The following is an 18,953-nucleotide window of genomic DNA, read 5'->3' as shown; positions in this document are numbered from 1 at the left end:
TATTTACAGATAGCCAGGGGTACAATCCAACACTCAGACATTATTTACAGATAGCCAGGGGTACAATCCAACACTCAGACATTATTTACAGATAGCCAGGGGTACAATCCAACACTCAGACATTATTTACAGATAGCCAGGGGTACAATCCAACACTCAGACATTATTTACAGATAGCCAGGGGTACAATCCAACACTCAGACATTATTTACAGATAGCCAGGGGTACAATCCAACACTCAGACATTATTTACAGATAGCCAGGGGCACAATCCAACACTCAGACATTATTTACAGATAGCCAGGGGTACAATCCAACACTCAGACATTATTTACAGATAGCCAGGGGTACAATCCAACACTCAGACATTATTTACAGATAGCCAGGGGTACAATCCAACACTCAGACATTATTTACAGATAGCCAGGGGTACAATCCAACACTCAGACATTATTTACAGATAGCCAGGGGTACAATCCAACACTCAGACATTATTTACAGATAGCCAGGGGTACAATCCAACACTCAGACATTATTTACAGATAGCCAGGGGTACAATCCAACACTCAGACATTATTTACAGATAGCCAGGGGTACAATCCAACACTCAGACATTATTTACAGATAGCCAGGGGCACAATCCAACACTCAGATATTATTTACAGATAGCCAGGGGTACAATCCAACACTCAGACATTATTTACAGATAGCCAGGGGCACAATCCAACACTCAGATATTACAGATTTAGGGGTACAATCCAACACTCAGATTATTTACAGATAGCCAGGGGTACAATCCAACACTCAGACATTATTTACAGATAGCCAGGGGCACAATCCAACACTCAGACATTATTTACAGATTGCCAGGGGTACAATCCAACACTCAGACATTATTTACAGATAGCCAGGGGCACAATCCAACACTCAGACATTATTTACAGATAGCCAGGGGCACAATCCAACACTCAGACATTATTTACAGATTGCCAGGGGTACAATCCAACACTCAGACATTATTTACAATATATAAATGTGTGTTGAGTAAGTCTGCCAGGCCAGCGGCAGTAGAGATGACCACTTGTTCTCTTACTAAGTTATTGAATTTGAATTTAATTTTTGGAACATTTTAGTCATTTAACAGACACTCTTATCCAGAGCGACTACAGGAGCAATTAACTGTCTTGCTCAAGGGCACATTAGCAGATTTTTCACTTAGTCAGCTTGGGGATTCTTACCAGTGACCTTTCAGTTACTGGCCCAAAGCTCTTAACCGCTAGGTTACCTGCCGCCCTAATGAAGTCTAACAACAAACTCAGTCTTGCTACGGTTCCAATGTGTAGTCTCAGTGCAGATTGTGGGCTGCTTTCTAAAGTACATAACATGCTGTCCATATTCAGTGAGGGTACAAAATATTAGGAACATAAGAACACCTTCCCAATATTGAGTTGATTGTTGACTTCAGGAAGCAGAGGTGGGAACATGCCCCAATCCACATCAACAGGACTGCAGTAGAGGGAGTCAGTGGTTTTAAGTTCCTCGGTGGACACAGAGGACTTGACATGGACCAATAGCACCACCACTCTTGTCAAGAGGATGTAATAGCGTCTCTACATCCTATGGCGGATGAAGAAATTCAGCATGTCCCCCCCGGGTCCCCCGGGTCCCCCGGGTCCGTCCAAATACTGTCGCTACGCCATCGAAGCGTCCTGCCTGGTTGCATTACGGCCTGGTTGTGGAATTGCTCTGTCCATGAACGCAAGGTCCTCCGGCAGGTATGTGAAGACACACCCCAGCCCCGAGCCTTTCACTCTCTCACCATCGGGTAGACGGTATCTGAGTATGAGGTCTGATACCAACAGAGATAGTTTCTATCTACAAGCCATCAAACTGCTGAACACTTGAACTGGACTGACCACCTGCTCTGATTCTCCGCAACTTAGCACACACTCACTCAAACACACACACACACACACACACACACACACACACTGTCACACACACACACACATTTACAACTGCTGCTAGCAGACTCTTATAATGATTGCTAAATATTGCACAATTTAAACACTTGCCCCCCAATCCCCCTTCCCCGAAACACATGTAAATATTGTAAATTGTGTATCTATAAATTGCGCCTTCCTTAAAATGTTTATTCTATTCTACTGAGCCATTTACTTTGCTCGTATTCTTATCCTTTCTTTTTTATTTATAATTGTTGTTGCATTGTTGAGAAGGAACCTGCAAGTAAGCATTTCATGTGTATCCCGTACATACGACTCATAAAACTTGAAATGTTTCAGTATCAATAAACCGGTTTTCTCTGGTTGTGATGGACCACATGTGCCTTCTGCTAGCCAGACACGGTCTGATATCTCAGTTCACACTGAACCAGGCAGAAAGCCAAGTTTCAAGTTCAGTGGAAGCCACTCCTACTGCTCAGAACAAACAGGGAAACTAAACGTATTTCTGAGACTCTGCTGCTTAGTCTGTTAGTCTGTGTATCAACATGGCAGAGGCAACTTTAGAAGATAAGGATTTGATTACCTGTTCAATCTGTCTGGACCTACTGAAGGATCCAGTGACTACTGCCTGTGGACACAGTTACTGTATGGACTGTATTAATGACTGCTGGAATCAGGATGATCTGAAAGGTGTCTACAGCTGTCCCCTGTGCAGACAGACCTTCACCCCAAGACTTGTTCTGAGGACAAATCCTCTACTGAATTAGTGGAGAAATTGAAGACAGGACTCCAACCTGCTCCTCCTAATCTCTGATAAGATGGACCTTTAGGTGTGGGGTGACCTCTGCACTGGGAGAAAACTCATAGCTGTCACGTCCTGTCTGCTGTGTCCAGCCTCTTACTGTGAGTCTCACCTGAAATGTCATAATGACCTCAACCTGGGAAAAAAACATGAAGCCACTGGACAACTACAGAAGATCTGCTCTCATCACAATAAATTGCTGGAGGTTTACTGCTGTACCGATCAACACTGTATCTGTCTGCTGTGTGTGATGGATGAACATAAAGGGCATGATACGGTGTCAGTTGTAGCTGAAAGGACTGAGAAACAGGTAAGGATTGGAACAGTTAAATATCATACATCTACATATAAACATTTGTTCATCTCTTTTACTCTAGAGAGCTAGATTTCTCACATAAAGAAGAAACTCCAATGGCAAGGCAATGGGAGGAGATGGAGCAAGATGAAACAGTGACAACATTCAGATACTACCTTGTCAGATGCACAGCAGCCTGTCTGATAGCAATTGAATCATCCTATGGGTATGATACATTTCTTTGCAGAAGCAGTTGGAGGAGAATCAGCAGAAATCTGAGCTGAAAACCCAGGATAGAGAGAAGGAAATGCAGAAGCTGAGACAGGCTGTGGTCTCTCTGAAGGTGAATGTTAGGTCCATATATAGTGAAATTACAGTCAGGCTGTCTGGGGTCCTGGCGAGAGCTGAGTGAATAGGGGGGTTGAAATCGACCCCATCCTCTCTGTGTCGTAAAAATGCTCTGCACAGGCGTAATTGGAAGACAGTGAGAGGACCTTTACTGAGCTGATTCGCTCCATTGATGGAAGGCGCTCCGAGGTGAAGGAGCTGATCAGAACCCAGGAGAAGGCTGATGTGAGACAGGTTAAAATGTGACTGAAGCAACTGGAGCCAGAGGTGGCTGAGCTAAGGAAGAGAGATGCTGAGCTGGAGCAGCTTTCACACACAGATCACATCCATTTCCTCCAGGTGACTTCTCTATCCTAGATGTCCCTCACAAATGACTTTCCAGTGACTATCTCTAGACTTCTTTCTCAGTGAAATATACTTAAAAAAACAACCTTTGTCTTTGTCAATATCATAGAGTTTCCAGTCCCTCTGTGTCCCTCCTATATCTGAGGCTATACCCACTATCATTAAGCTCCCGAGTGGTTCAGCGGTCTAAGGCACTGCATCCCAGTGCAAAAGGCATCACTCGAGTCCCTGGTTCAAATCCAGGCTGCATCACAACTGGCCGTGATTGCGAGTCCCATAGGGCGGCGTCCAGGTTGACGTGGGTAGGCCGTCATTGTAAATAAAAATGTGTTCTTCACTGACTTGCCTAGTTAAATAAAGGTTCAGTCTCATTTTAGCATGCAAGGAAATTTGACTCTGAACTGAAAAAGTGACTGCAAGCCATCTGCAAGGAAGAAATTGACAGGATATCTGGGAAGCAATAATGTCTTACTTTTTGTTTTCATAGTTTTTGCTAGATATTAAATAATTTGTGCTATTTGATGGCTAAATTACCATCACTCAGTGATGTTGCCCTCCTAAAAGTTGTTGTAGCCAACTGATGATGGGTGTCTGTTCCAACTGTTCGGCCATCTGAGCAAAAGACCAGAGAGAATGTGAGTAAAGTGCAAACACGCATGCACACACATACTTCATGTTCACTGACTGTAAAAAATAAATAAAAAATTAAAGCTAGCTGGAAACGTTCTGAGTGGTCAGCTTCTGAACCACCCACTAAATGCTGAATGCTAAGGATCCACAGAGGGTTCAATAGGAACCAGGCAGTTGTATGAATGCATTCCATACGATCAGTGACAAATCTGTATTATAAACATGCATATGAAAAAGTAAATAATAGCAGAGAAATATAAACCCAGATAAATGCAGGCTACACATGCTAATGGCAAAAGGTATAACGTTAAAACTGTGGATATATAAAGGCTATAGGCCTATAGAGGCCAGTAAAGGCAAATGTGTAGGTCTGCCTGCTGATAATATCTGGAAGAAAACATCATGGATGGACCACATTCAGAAGCTAACCCAATGCAGAAACTCATTCAATAATAGAGCTGCGAGCAGCAATGAACAGGTTTCACACAATAACAAAAAGGACTCAAGATCAGTTGGTTAACAAAGAAAGCACTCTATCATGTAGGAACTACCTTCCTTTATGTGCAATCATGAGTCTACATACAACATCTGGAGGGAATCTGACGTATGGTTCATGACGGGAAGATGATTTTCAGCATTAGTTACATGTGCAAAGAATAAGTTGTTAATAATTGCCCTGTTTTTTGAGAAATCAATACCAAATTCAGTGTAGTTCATTTTAGGGACATCCATGATCGCGATGACAAGTTGATAGGCCACTGAGGATTTACACGTAAAATCTGATTTCCTGATTTATCGATAACTCAGCCATCTCTTAACCAATCCCTTGACTTTTCTCAAACTAAGTTAAAAGTGTTATGGTATGATATAATAATGGCTCTGGAGGAGATGGTTGCCGTTTTATGGTCCCCTAACCAATTTCTATTGTTGAGTGGATAATCTGCCTTTACCATCGGTCCTATTAGCCAATAATAAAAGGGATAATATGAGTAGACGAGCTACGAGCACGTATATCCTACCAACGGGACATTAAAAACTGTAATAGCTTATGTTTCACAGAGTCGTGGCTGAACGACGACATGAATAACATACAGCTAGATGGGTTTTTACCTTTTTCGGTAGGATAGAACAGCGGCCTCTGGTAAGACAAGGGGTGGCGGTCTATGTATATTTGTAAACAACAGCTGGTACATGAAATCTAAGGAAGTTTTGAAGTATTGCTCGCCTGAGGTAGATTATCTCGTGATAAGCTGTTGACCACACTATTTACCAAGAGAGTTTTCATCTATATTCTTCGTAGCTGTCTATATACCACCACAAACCGAGGCTAGCACTAAAACCGCACTCAATGAGCTGTATACAGCCATAAGCAAACAGGAAAACACTCCTCCAGAGGTGGCGCTCCTAGTGGTCGGAGACTTTAATGCAGTGAAACTTAAATCCATTTTACCTCATTTCTGCCAGCATGTTAAATGTGCAATCAGAGGGAAGAAAACTCTAGACCACCTTTACTCCACACACGTACAAAGATCTCCCTCCGTTTGGCAAATCTAACCATAATTCTATCCTCTTGATTCCTGCTTACAAGTAAAAACTAGATGAAGCAGATACTAAGTTACAGGACTGTTTTGTTAACACAGACTGGAATCAAATAAAATAAAATTGCATTTGTCACATGCGCCGAATATAACAGGTGTAAACCTTACAGTTAAATGCTTACTTACAAGCCCTTAATCAACAATGCAGTTAAGAAAAAAACCTAACAAAAATAAGAAATAAAAGTAACAAATAATTAAAGAGCAGCAATAAAATAACAACAGCGACGCTATATACAGGGGGTACCTGTACAGAGTCAATGTGGAGGCTATATACAGGGGGTACCGGTACAGAGTCAATGTGGAGGCTATATACAGGGAGTACCGGTACAGAGTCAATGTGGAGGCTATATACAGGGGGTACCGGTACAGAGTCAATGTGGAGGCTATATACAGGGGGTACCGGTACAGAGTCAATGTGGAGGCTATATACAGGGGGTACCGGTACAGAGTCAATGTGGAGGCTATATACAGGGGGTACCGGCACAGAGTCAATGTGGAGGCTATATACAGGGGGTACCGGTACAGAGTCAATGTGGAGGCTATATACAGGGGGTACCGGTACAGAGTCAATGTGGAGGCTATCGGTTTGTCGAGGTAATTGAGGTAATATCTACATGTAGGTAGAGTTATTAAAGTGACTATGCATAGATAATAACAGAGAGTATCAGTGGCGTAAAATAGGGAGAGGGGGGCAATGCAAATAGTCTGGGTAGCCATTTGATTAGCTGATCAGGAGTCTTATGGCTTGGGGATAGAAGATGTTTAGAAGCTTCTTGGACCTAGACTTGGCGCTCCGGTACCACTCGCTGTGAGGTAGCAAAGAGAATAGTCTATGACTAGAGTGGTTGGAGTCTTTGACAATTTTTAGGGCCTTCCTCTGACCCCGCCTGGTATAGAGGTCCTGGATGGCAGGGAGCTTGGCCCCAGTGATGAACTGGGCCGTACGCACTACCCTCTGTAGTGCCTTGCGGTCGGAGCCCAACCAGTTGTCATACCAGGCGGTGATGCAACCAGTCAGGATGCTCTTGATGTTGCAGCTGTAAAAGGCTTCTTAACAGCGTATACTCCCAAGCCATAAGACTCCTGAACAGCTAATCAAATGGCCACCCAGACTATTTGCATTGCCCCCCCTATTTTACGCTGCTGCTATCCTCTGTTTATTATCTATGCATAGTCACTTTAACTCTACCTACATGTAGATATTACCTATATTACCTTGACTAACCGGTGCTCACGCATATTGACTCTGGACCGGTACCCCCCTTGTTATTTTACTGCTTCTTTTTAATTACTTGTTATTTATTTTATTGTTTTACTTATCTATTCTTTACTTAACACTTATTTTTCTTAAAACTGCATAGTTGAGGACATCCCGGGTGCGACCGGGAGGTCCTAGCTTCATCCGGGTTAGGGAGGGTTTGGCCGGTAGGGATATCTTTGTCTCATCGCACACTAGCGACTCCTGTGGCGGGCCTGGCACTCCTGTGGCGGGCCTGGCACAGTGGAGGTTTGTTAACACAGTGTCCAAAGAAGGGCCAGAGGTATACAGAATGGTGTTGTCTGAGTAGAGGTGGATCAGGGAATCACCCGCAGCAAGAGCGACATTGTTGATATATACAGAGAAAAGAGTCGGCCCAAGATTTGAACCCTGTGGTACCCCCATAGAGACTGCCAGAGGTCCGGACAACTGGCCCTCCGATTTGACACATTGAACTCCGTCTGATAAGTAGTTGGTGAACCAGGCGAGGCAGTCATTTGAGAAACCAAGGCTGTTGAGTCTGCCGATAAGAATACGGTGATTGACAGAGTCGAAAGCCTTGGCCAGGTCGATGAAGATGGCTGCACAGTACTGTCTTTTATCGATGGCGGTTATGATATCGTTTAGTACCTTGAGCGTGGCTGTGGTGCACCCGTGACCAGCTCGGAAATCGGATTGCACAGCGGAGAAGGTATGGTGGGATTCGAAATGGTCAAAAATGGTCAAAAATGAGACAGTGATTTGTTGTGAGATTTCGGCATCTCTATTCTCAGTCCAGTGACAGACCACTTGCACCCTCTTCTGGGCAGACCTGGTACCTATCATCACGGACAAAACAGGAAAATAAGGAAACGTATATGGTCTTTGTTACTCTACTACACACACTGTCCGTTAGTGTCGTGATTTTTTCAAATTCCTCATTAAAACTGGAAACAGGTTTTAATCGGTGGTGCACTAAATAACTACACGTTTTAGGTAGGTCTTTTTAAAATATCGGGTTCAGTTCAGCTGTTGGGTGGGTATAATTTTTTTGAACGTTTCAACAGGAATCTGTTCCAAAAACTTCGTAAATAGCAAGGTTGCCAACAAATAACGCATACACAGTTGTATTGCGGCAGAATATGATACCGGGTAGGTAGTGGACTAATTAATTAAGTTTTTCACTCACCATGTTTATTCCGAAAAAGTGTCTGTCCTCACTCTGGTAGCCTATTGACAAACATTAAGAATTACGTTACGTGGTGAGTTGATGCCTTTGTATGCATTTGTTGGCAACCGTGGACTTTACGAAGTTTTTGGAACAGATTCCTGTTTTAACGTTCCACAAATTATACCCACCCGTATTCAGGGATGATGGGATCAGGATGACCCGATTGCTGTCTACAGTTATCCCCTGTGTAAAGACAGCTTAATTCCCAGGCCTGTTCTGAAGAAAAACACTCTTCTGGCTGAATTGGTGGAAAACTAAAGAAAACAGGACCCCGAGCTGCTCCTCCAGCTCTCTGTAAAACTGGACCTGGAAATGTAGAGTGTGACGTCTGCACTGGGAGAACTCAAAGCAGTCAAGTCCTGTCTGGTGTGTCTGGCCTCTTACTGTGAGACTCATCTCAAACTCACAATGGATCCCCTGCCTTTAAGAAGCACAAACTGGTCAAAGTATTGACACAACTACAGGAGAAAATATAATCTCATCATGACAAACTGCTAGAGATTTACTGCTGTATCTGTGTACGATGCATGAACATAAAGGCCATGATGCTGGTTCAGCTACACCAGAAAAGATAGAGAAACTGGTAAGGATAGGAACCCCACTGTAACATCTCACACAGGCTATTTACAAAAATGTGTCTATCTTCTAGCTGTATACATAATCTAAACAGATAGCATGCCACCCCACACTATTTAATTTCAGCCTAAACTATATTTATACATGGTCTCTCATTAAGTTCACATAGGGCTTTTTGGTGTATTAGACACTACACTTGTTTCAATGTGGTATGATGTATTTCTCTGCACAAACACATTGGGAAGAATCATCAGAAATTCAACCAGATAATCCAGGAAAGAGAGGAGGAGATACAGGAGCTGAGACAGGCTGTGGACTATCTAAAGGTGAGTGTTATACCATAAATACAGTACCAGTCAAAAGTTTGGAAACACCTACTCATTCAAAGGTTTTTCCTTATTTGTACTTTTTTCTACATTGTAGAATAATAGTGAAGACATCAAAACTATGAAATAACACATATGGAATCATGTACTAACCAAAAAAAGTGTTAAACAAATCAAAATATATTTTATATTTGAGATTATTCAAAGTCGCCACCCATTGCCTTGATGACAGTAGGTGTGTCCAAACTTTTGACTGGTACTGTACTTATGGTATAACACTCACCTTGAGATAGTCCACAGCCTGTCTCAGCTCCTGTATCTCCTCTCTTTCCTGGATTATCTGGTTGAATTTCTGATTATATATTACAGGCTGTCTAGGATCCTGATGAGAGCTAGGTGAATGGGCTGTTCAAATGGACCCCCCTGCTCTCTGTGTGTCCTAACAGAACTTTGCACAGGCAGCAGTTGAGGACAGTGAGAGGATCTTTACTGAGCTGATCCACTCCATTAAAACAAGGCACTCTGAGGTGACGGAGCTGAACAGAGCTGAAGGCTGAAGTGAGTTGGGCTGAAGGACTCCTGGAGCAACTGAAGCAGGAGGTGGCTGAGCTGAGGAGGAGATGCTGATATAAAGCAGCTCTCTCACACAGAGGCCCACATCCATTTCCTCCAGGTGACAACCTAGGTTACATCACTGGTTCTGTACAGTCCTGAGCAGTCTCACATGATCCCTGAATACCAAATCATCCCATACATAGGCGCTTGTGTAGATCAGAGAGGATTGGATAGGTAAGGCAATATGGTGTTTGCTCCATCTTGTCCTCTGAAAGACCATGTGGAATTGTTGTCATTTTATGCGACACCTGTCTAATTTTCCCTGATCTCAAATAGTTTTAGATTGTAAATGCCTTTGCTTCTCAGTCTTTTTCTTTCATTTATTTATCTCTCAGTAGTTTCCAGTCTCTCTGTGTCCTTCCTGGATCTAAAGCCGTACCCAGCATCTCTGTCAAATCTTATGATTGTGTGAAGAAATATGTCTCTGACCTGAAAAAGCCACTCCAAAACTTGATGAAAAAGAACATGGTGAAGATATCTGGAGCAGGTAATGATGAACACATATTGACAGAAATATATCTGAGAAATTGAATATTTTTACAAAAATATACACCATGTTACCAAGTGATAATTGTGGACAATGACCATTAATATGACTATTTTTCATCATTAGTGAAAAAGGTTTACATTGTTCCACTTACTGATCCCAATACCAGAGAGTTCTTGAAATGTAACCATTTTTTTTCTAATTCTACTACGAAATATACATACAGTACAGTGTATATACCCCATAAGTATGCATACTCATGACCATTTACTAGCAATCACAGAAACACAAACCCACACACCTAACGGCATTTCATAAAACATTTTTATGTTTTATGTTTTTCTCAGACTCCTGCTAGCTCACTTTGGATCCAGACCCAGCCAGAGTACATCTGGCTGTCTGAGGGGAACAGAAAGGGGATATGTAGAAGAGACTCAGTCCTATCCTTACCATCCAGACAGATTTATCGACATTGAAAGGGTCTGTCTGGAGCCTGCTACTGGGAAGTAGAGTGGAGCTGGGAGAGAGTTGAAGTAGCTGTCTCATACAAAAGCATCAGCAGGGATGGAGAGGAATATGAGAGTGATTTTCGATGGAATTATCAGTTCTGGTGTTTGAACTGCAACTCACCCATTCACACTTTCTGGCACAATCAAAACATGATGGATATCGCTGTCCCCTGCCCCTCCAGAGTAGGAGTGTACATGGACCACAGGGCAGGAACTCTGTCCTTTTAGTGTCTCTGACACAATGACCCTCCTCCACAGAGTTCTGACCACACTCACACAGCGTTTGGGTTGTATTATGATGACTCATCTGTGAGGATACTGACACCTATTCAATGATAAGCTTATACAGTTTAGTTATTCACACACAAAGAAACTAGTGAAAGACATACATTGCAGGTGACATTGGAAACCAGAGGATTTATATGAAAACCACAACAGCAACAATATGTATATGAAAACCACAAAATGAAATGTAACAAAACAGATTGTTCAATCAACAAATATGTTTAAGCAAATTAAGTATAAACAAAGTGTAAACAAATGAGTCATATGTGCACTTCAATGGTGGAGGGAGTAATGGTGAAGTCTGAGAGGGTAGTAGTCAATTATACATACTTGATTATTAAGTTGCTTGGCTGTTTCACTATAACTGAAATCTGTGTTTTTTGGACGTTAGAAAATATTTGTAATGAAACTAATACTGTATATTGATTATGTGCCTTCGTGAAGATAACTGCTTGATTGTATTGTATCATGTTTGTGTTAAATGATGTAGAATAAACTTGAAATGGAGGTACTTTGGTTCATATATTTAGTGTTATATTTGTAATTTCTATGTTGAATTGTTGTTAGTTTATCAATGTCACAATACAAGATCTTCAATAATCCAAAGACAAAGTCTGCACATTAACACTGTGCTTGTTTAACTGATGACCAACATATCCATATTTAATGACCTACCATGCAAATAAATAGCTAAGTATTAGAGAAACATTGTAAAATGTGAAGAAAAAAATGAGGTCCAATTAAAGTGAGCCAATGATTTGTGAGCTTGTAGTGAAGTTCCATTCAAAAACCTGTAACACGAGGAGAGGCACATGTAGACCACATGCCCCACCTCCAGCAGTAGTGGCTGTGGTGGATATGCACTTGTTTTGGTCACTAGTAACATTTCCATCATTGGGCAAGTGTGTTTTGCATAACCCGGTGCCCCAGGTGGGTGGAGATTTCGGCTAAGGACCAATGGATTGGTCTAAAATGTACAAACGCTGCCTACCTGGGGCACCGGGTTATGCAAAACACACTTGCCCAATGATACATAAGGAATACCTAGGATAGGATAAAGTAATCCTTTCCACCCCCCCCTCCCCCTTAAAAGATTTAGATGCACTATTGTAAAGTGGCTGTTCCACTGGATGTCATAAGGTGAATGCACCAATTTGTAAGTCGCTCTGGATAAGAGCGTCTGCTAAATGACTTAAATGTAAATGTAATGTAAATGCACCGTGCAATGCAAAACGAATTTGCCCAATGTTCTATACATGATAACACCCACATACAGGAAGAATTCTGAACATTTGTTTTCAAGATGTGAATATCACAGCACTGAGAATGCACAGTGACAGCCCATGTATGCCCTCTACTGGGCCGTCCTGGTATTTGATTTGAGTTCACGCCATAGAATAATAAACTCAGCAAAAAAAGAAACGTTCTCTCACTGTCAACTGTGTTAATTTTCAGCAAACTTAACGTGTAAATATTTGTATGAACATAAGATTCAACAACTGAGACATAAACTGAACAAGTTCCACAGACATGTGACTTACAGAAATGGAATAATGTGTCCCTGAACAAAGTGGTGGTCAAAATCAGAAGTAACAGTCAGTATCTGGTGTGGCCACCAGCTGCAGAAAGTACTGCAGTGCATCTCCTCCTCATGGACTGCACCAGATTTGCCCGTTCCTGCTGCGAGATGTTACCCCACTCTTCCACCAAGGCACCTCTGCAAATTCCGGGACATTTCTGGGGGGAATGGCCCTGGCCCTCACCCTCCGATCCAATAGTTCCCAGACATGCTCAATGGGATTGAGATCCTGGCTCTTCGCTGGCCAAATCACGCACAGAACGAGCAGGATAGCTGGTGGCATTGTCATGCTGGAGGGTCATGTCAGGATGAGCCTACAGGAAGGGTACCACATGAGGGAGGAGGATGCCTTCCCTGTAAAGCACAGCGTTGAGATTGCCTGCAATGACAACAAGCTCAGTCCAATGATGCTGTGACAAACCGCCACAAATCATGACAGAACCTCAACCTCCAAATCGATCCCGCTCAAGAGTACAGGCCTCGGTGTAATGCTCATTACTTCAATGATAAACGCGAAACCGACCATCACCCCTGGTGAGACAAAACCGTGACTCGTCAGTGAAGGGCACTTTTTGCCAGTCCTGTCTGGTCCAGCGACGGTGGGTTTGTGCCCATAGGCGGCATTGTTGCTGGTTATGTCTGGTGAGAACAGGCCTACAAGCCCTCAGTCCAGCCTCTCTCAGCCTATTGCGGACAGTCTGAGCACTGATGTAGGGATTGTGCATTCCTGGTGAAACTCGGGCAGTTGTTGTTGCCATCCTGTACCTGTCCCGCAGGTGTGATGTTCGGATGTACTGATTCTGTGCAGGTGTTGTTACACGTGGTCTGCCACTGTGAGGACGATCAGCTGTCCGTCCTGTCTCCCTGTAGCGCTGTCTTAAGCGTCTCACAGTACGGACACCGCAATTTATTGCCCTGACCACATCTGCAGTCGTCATGCCTCCTTGCAGCATGCCTAAGGCACGTTCACGCAGATGAGTAGGGACCCTGGGCAACTTTCTTTTGGTGTTTTTCAGAGTCAGTAGAAAGGCCTCTTTAGCGTCCTAAATTTTCATAACTGTGACCTTATTTGCCTACCGTCTGTAAACTGTTAGTGTCTTAATTACCGTTCCACAGGTGCATGTTCATTAATTGTTTATGGTTCATTGAACAAGCATGGGAAACAGTGTTTAAAGCCTTTACAATGAAGATCTGGGAAGTTATTTTGATTTTTACAAATTATCTTTGAAAGACAGGGTCCTGAAAAAGGGATGTTTTTGTTGTTGTTGCTGAGGTAGGTATACTCGTGGGGTATTCCAGGAAGCAGGATTATTAAATTACCCAGCTAACATTGATAAAACAGCCACATATGACTTGATTTTCTGGTTGATTAGGAAAGCTACATTTGTATATGGGTTGTTGAGTCAATTACAAGTCTATATTTCTCAAAAAGAGGAACTTATTTCAAGCAATTTTGTTAGTTGGCTAACTCATTTATCCAGCATTCTAGAACAGTTGAATATAATCAAAACATATCCGATACGGCTGCTCAGTGATAGAGCTGTAAAGTTTGGTCAGAGTTGTCTCCAACATACCAACCTTCCTCCAAATTAACACTAATTAAAGGAAATCAGATTCAGACAATAATCTCTACCCTCCTAATATAGACTGTATATTCTTCAGTATCCAAGATGGCGTAGCAGTCGGACGTGTGTTTTGTCTTGTCCCGTCCTGCCTGGTGTAAATATAGTTTTCCTCGTTTTTTTCTGTATATATTTCGTACATATTTTAATCTCACTTTCCAACTACAGGCTGAATATACTCTCCTGCAACCCGCATCACCCAATGTGGTACGGATCTGCTATTTCTATACTTTAGAACCGGAACCCCCATCAGAAGCTAGCCAGCTAACTAGCTACTAGCTAGTACTCAGTTAGCCACTGCTAGCGGTCTTCAAAGTTAACTAGGACACTAGCGCGACATCAACCCAGAGCATATCGGACTGCTTTTTCTCTACCACATCTCCGGATTCCTACCGCAAGCTCTGAACCTTTACACCGGATCATCGCAACTAGCTAGCTGCAATCCGAGTGGCTACTCCTAGCTAACGTCTCTGTCCCAAAGCAAGCACCAGCTAGCCTTGAGGTAGCCTCGAGCTAAGCCCATCTCCCGACTAGCCGAAGAGGTCCAACAGCAAATTGTTGGGCTACAATACCTCTTTTGCCAATTGGCCTGGACCCTTTACTGCCGACACGGAGCCCCGCCGATCCATCACGACTGGTCTGCCGACATAATCGTCCGAGGTGGTTTCAACAGGCTTTTCCGTTGCGACACCGCCAAAGATCCATCTGCTGGCCAAGGCCCGCGAGCTTTCTGAATCGCTGTGTCTCCAGCTCACCTAGCGTTCTAGCAACTACAGAAATGCCCCGACTCACTTATTGCTGCTCATTGGACCCTATGATTATTCGGCTACTCATGCCTCTCCTAACGTCAATATGCCTTGTCTACTGCTGTTTAGGTTAGTTATTATTGTTTTATTTCACTATAGAGCCCCCAGCCCTGCCCTAAATGCCTTAGATAGCTATTTTGTCGCACCCTCTACACATGCAGAGACCTCACCTGGTTTTACTGTTGCCTCCAGAGACGCAACCACTCTCATTGTCATTCAATGCCTAGGTTTACCTCCACTATACTCACATCATACCATACCCTTGTCTGTACATTATGCCCTGAATTGAATCTACCACGCCCAGAAATCTGCTCCTTTCCTTCTTTGTCCCCAACCCACTAGACGACCAGTTCTTATAGCCTTTAGCCGTACCCTTATCCTACTCCCCCTCTGCTCCTCTGGTGATGTAGAGGTTAACCCAGGCCCTGTTGCCCCCAGCACCACACCTATTCCTAAGGTGCTCTCATTTGTTGACTTCTGTAACCGTAAAAGCCTTGGTTTCATGCATGTTAACACCAGAAGCCTCATCCCTAAGTTTGTTTTATTCACTGCTTTAGCACACTCCGCCAACCCTGATGTCCTAGCCGTGTCTGAATCCTGGCTTAGGAATGCCACCATAAATTCTGAAATTTCCATCCCTAACATTTTCAGACAAGATAGAAATGGCAAAGGGGGCGGAGTTGCAATCTACTGCAGAGATAGCCTGCAGAGTTCTGTCATACTGTCCAGGTCTGTGCCCAAACAATTCGAGCTTATACTTTTAAAAATCCACCTTTCCAGAAATAAGTATCTCACTGTGGTTGCTTGTTATAGACCCACCTCATCCCCCAGCTGTGCCCTGGACACCATATGTGAATTGATTGCCCCACATCTATCTTCAGAGTTCGTACTGTTAGGTGACCTAAACTGGGATATGCTTAGCACCCCGGCCGTCCTACAATCTAAGCTAAATGCACTCAATCTCACACAAATTATCAAGGAACCTACCAGGTACAAACATAAATCCGTAACCATGGGCACCCTCATAGATATCATCCTGACCAACTTGCCCTCTAAATACACCTCTGTTGTCTTCAACCAGGATCTCAGCAATCACTGCCTCATTGCCTGCGTCCATAATGGGTCCACGGTCAAATGACCACCCCTCATCACTGTCAAACGCTCCCTAAAACACTTCAGTGGGCAGGCCTTTCTAATCAACCTGGCCCGGGTATCCTAGAAGGATATTGACCTCATCCCGTCAGTAGAAGATTCCTGGTTGCTCTTTAAAAGTGCTTTCCTCACCATCTTAAATAAGCATGCCCAATTCAAAAAATGTAGAACTAAGAACAGATATAGGCCTTGGTTCACCCAAGACTTGACTGCCCTTGACCAGCACAAAAACATCCTGTGGCGTACGGCATTAGCATCAAATAGCCCCCGCGATATGCAACTTTTCAGGGAAGTTAGAAACCAATATACACAGTCAGTTAGGAAAGCTAAGGCTAGCTTTTTCAAACAGAAATTTGCATCCTGTAGCACTAATTCCCCAAAAATGTGGGACACTGTGAAGTCCATGGAGAATAAGAGCACCTCCTCCCAGCTGCCCACTGTACTGAGGCTAGGAAAAATTGTCACCACCGATAAATCTACGATAATCGATCATGTCAATAAGCATTTTTCAATGGCTGGCCATGCTTTCCACCTGGCTACCCTTACCCCACTCAAGAGCTCTGCACCCCCCACAGAAACTTGCCCAAGCCCCCCCTCCTGCTTCTTCTTCACCCAAATCCAGACAGCGGAGGTTCTGAAAGAGCTGCAGAATCTGGATCCCTACAAATCAGCAGGGCTAGACAATCTGGACCCTCTCTTTATAAAATGATCTGCCGAAAATGTTGCAACCCATATTACGAGCCTGTTCAACCTCTCTTTTGTATCGTCTAAGATCCCCAAAAATTGGAAAGCTACCGCGGTCATCCCCCTCTACAGAGGGGAAGACACTCTAGACCCAAACCGTTATAGACCTATATCCATCCTGCCCTGCCATTCTAAAATCTTCGAAAGCCAAGTTAACAAATCCCACCGTACCTTCTCCACTATGCAATCTTGTTTCCGAGCTGGTCATGGGTGCCCCTCAGCCACACTCAAGGTCCTAAACGATATCATGACCTCCATCGATAAAAGACAATACTGTGCAGCCATCTTCATCGACCTGGCCAAGGCTTCGACTCTGTCAATCACTGCATTCTTATCGGCAGACTCAATAGCCTTGGTTTCTCAAATGACTGCCTCGCCTGGTTCACCAACTACTTTTCAGATAGAGTTCAGTATGTCAAATTGGAGGGCCTGTTGTCCGGACCTCTGGTAGTCTCTATGGGGGTGCCACAGGGTGCAATTCTCGGGCCGACTCTTTTCTCTGTATATATCAACGATGTCGCTCTTGCTGCTGGTGATTATCTGATCCACCTCTACACAGACGACACCATTCTGTATACATCTGGCCCTTCTTTGGACACTGTGTTAACAAACCTCCAAACGAGCTTCAATGCCATACAAAACTCCTTCCGTTGCCTCCAACCGCTCTTAAATGCTAGTGAAACTAAATGCATGCGCTTCAACCGATTGCTGCCCGCACGCGCCCGCCCGGCTAGCATCACTACTCTGGACGGTTCTGACTTATATGTGGACAACTACAAATACCTCGGTGTCTGGTTAGACTGTAGTCTCCTTTCAGACTCACATTAAGCATCTCCAATCCACAATTAAATCTAGAATCGGCTTCCTATTTCGCAACAAAGCCTCCTTCTCTCATGCTGCCAAACATACCCTCGTAAAACGGACTATCCTACCGATCCTTGACTTTGGCGATGTCATTTACTAAATAGCCTCCAACACTCTACTCAGCAAATTGGATGTAGTCTATCACAGTGCCATCCGATTTGTCACCAAAGCTCCAGATACTACCCACCACGGCAACCTGTATGCTCTCGTTGGCTGGCCCTCGCTACATATTCCTCGCCAAACCCACTGGCTCCAGGTCATCTATAAGTTTTTGCTAGGTAAGGCCCCGCCTTATCTCAGCTCACTGGTCACTATAGCAACACCCACCCGTAGTATGCGCTCCAGCAGGTATATTTCACTGGTGATACCCAAAGCCAACATCTCATTTGGCCACCTTTCCTTCCAGTTCTCTGCTGCCAATGACTGGAACGAATTGCAAAAATCACTGAAGTTGGAAACTTATATCTCCTTCTCCAACTTTAAGCATCAGCCGTCAGAGAGGCTTACGAATCACTGTACCTGTACACAGCCCATCTGTAAATAGCACGCCCAACTACCTTATCCCCATATTATTTATTTCTTTGCTCTTTTGCACCCCAGTATCTCTACTTGCACATCATCATCTGCACAGCTATCACTCGTGTTAATGCTAAATTGCAATTATTTCACCTCTATGGCCTATTTATTGCCTTTATCTCCCTAATCGCACTGTACATAGACTTTTTCTATTGTGTTATTGACTGTACGTTTGTTTATCCCATGTGTAACTGTGTTGTTGTTGTTTGTCGCACTGCTTTGCTTTATCTTGGCCAGGTCGCAGTTGTAAATGAGAATTGTTCTCAACTGGCCTATCTGGTGAAATATATATATATATTTTAAATCATATCATACATGTGTGGACATCGGAAACAGGAAAAAAAGGACATCCAGACATACAA

At 43.5% G+C, this 18,953-nt stretch overlaps 1 pseudogene; it reads left to right on the top strand.

The window, feature by feature from the left end:
- Positions 1-2,509: 2,509 nt before the first annotated feature.
- LOC118395724 (E3 ubiquitin/ISG15 ligase TRIM25-like) lies at positions 2,510-11,759 on the top strand (annotated as a pseudogene).
- Positions 11,760-18,953: the final 7,194 nt, after the last annotated feature.

The sequence above is a fragment of the Oncorhynchus keta genome, chromosome 17 (genome assembly GCF_023373465.1).
Source record: "Oncorhynchus keta strain PuntledgeMale-10-30-2019 chromosome 17, Oket_V2, whole genome shotgun sequence".
Lineage (NCBI taxonomy): Eukaryota > Metazoa > Chordata > Actinopteri > Salmoniformes > Salmonidae > Oncorhynchus > Oncorhynchus keta.
The sequence above is the reverse complement of the archived record's forward strand: the minus strand, read 5'-3'. Positions and strand labels throughout refer to the sequence as shown.